Source organism: Aplysia californica, unplaced genomic scaffold (genome assembly GCF_000002075.1).
Source record: "Aplysia californica isolate F4 #8 unplaced genomic scaffold, AplCal3.0 scaffold00250, whole genome shotgun sequence".
Lineage (NCBI taxonomy): Eukaryota > Metazoa > Mollusca > Gastropoda > Aplysiida > Aplysiidae > Aplysia > Aplysia californica.
The window spans coordinates 80,809-82,644 of NW_004797520.1; positions in this window are offsets into that span (position 1 = coordinate 80,809).

The window sequence follows — 1,836 nt, forward strand, 5'->3', positions numbered from 1 at the left end:
TGTCTGTGGACCCCTTTAAATAAAGCCTTATTGTTAAAACCACTTGTTTAAAGTGAATCTGACAGAAAGTATTATTATTGGATTATTTTATTCCTCAAGCAAAGAAATATAGCGAAGTTTTTTTTTATTGAGCATTGAGAATAACATTCTCGTTAGGGTGCGAGATCGCAACAGTTGATACACTTTTGTTTGGAAATTATTTAAAAACAACCCCCCCCCCCCCCCCCAAACAACAAAAAAACACGAACGAACAAACAAAAACCAACCACGAAAATCATTGATATGTCTGTTGTGATAAGAAAAAAAATGTTTCGTCTGCGAAGAGCAGAATTTTTACACAGCACGAACACAGTACTGGACGCACGAGACACGAGACACGAGACACGAGAGAGAGAGAGAGAGAGAGAGAGAGAGAGAGAGAGAGAGAGAGGGGGGGGTAGGGGGGGAGAGAGAGAGGGGGGTAGGGGGGAGAGAGAGAGACAGAGACATAGAGAGACAGAGACAGAGACACAGAGAGAGAGAGAGAGGGGGGGGTACGGGGGGAGAGAGACAGAGACATAGAGAGACAGAGACAGAGACACAGAGAGAGAGAGAGAGAGAGAGAGAGAGAGAGAGAGAGAGAGAGAGAGAGAGAGAGAGAGAAAGAAAAAGAGAGAGAGAGAGAGAGAGAGAGAGAGAGAGAGAGAGAGAGAGCCCTGAATATTGTCCTTGTGTGGGAGCGACAGTGTGTCTAACAGTGTGTTCGACAGTGTGTTTGCTCACAGTGCACCCGCCTCCGTCAACTCAGAGCTCAATTATTCATTATGGACCGTGCACACTGCCAGTCAGATTCATTGCATCGAGTCGAGCCCAGACAGATTTTCCTTCCTGGATGGGGCCAAAGTTACCATTTATATGGAACAATACAACACATTCGACTGGCAAACTTGAAAAACAACTGCGTTTGATTTTGAAGGTGACAGTCGAATTTTGTTGAATTCGGTCGTATTGTGCCAAGATGGTGGCCTTTGTTCTATTCATGCAGGATAATTGGTCACTTTTAAGGACAAGCGGGCTAACCCAGATTCCGCGGTTTCCAGAATTCTTAACCTACACCAAAAATGGGCATTGCCCTTCCTATTACAGAAGTTTGGTTTCATTGGTGTGTATATTTGTTTGGTTATGGAGAAAACTCTCCTTGTCTTTTAAAGAAACTGAACAAGGGTCCAAAATCTTTACCTTTGATTTCCTCAAAACAGCATTTTTCGGGATAGCCGTGTGTAAAGCGACCAATCTGTCTGGCCCCGACTCCATCCGATGAGTTAGATCAACAGTGTGCACTGGACAGAAGCATTGCCCACTCGGTTTGTTCACAACTTGTAGTCATGAATTCGGCCATGTGCTTCTTTCCAGAGTTAACGTTTAAACTTTTCAATGTATTTACTTTTTAAAAATATTTATGTTTTCTAGTTTTTAGCCAGTTGAAGTTATATTATTTTTTTAATGTAACCCCCCCCCCCCCCCCTTCCCCCCTTTTTCGCTCTACTTCATTTCAAAAATGTATTTATTACTTCTGCTTTTTTAGATGTGTATTGTGTGTTTGTGTGAGTGGAGGGGGGGCTCTGTGTGTGTGTGTGCGTGTGGGTGTGTGTGTGTGTGTGTGTGTGTGTGTGTGTGTGTGTGTGTGTGTGTGTGTGTGTGTGTGTGCATTGTGTGTTCTGTTGTTGTTTGATAAGGCGGGGGAGGGAGGAGGGATTATTTTCCGCTTATGGTAGCCAACGTTTTCAGAAAACTACACAGGTTAGTTAGCCTAGTTGGTGTGTTCTTGTCCGTCCACAATGAATCCTGCGACTGTGT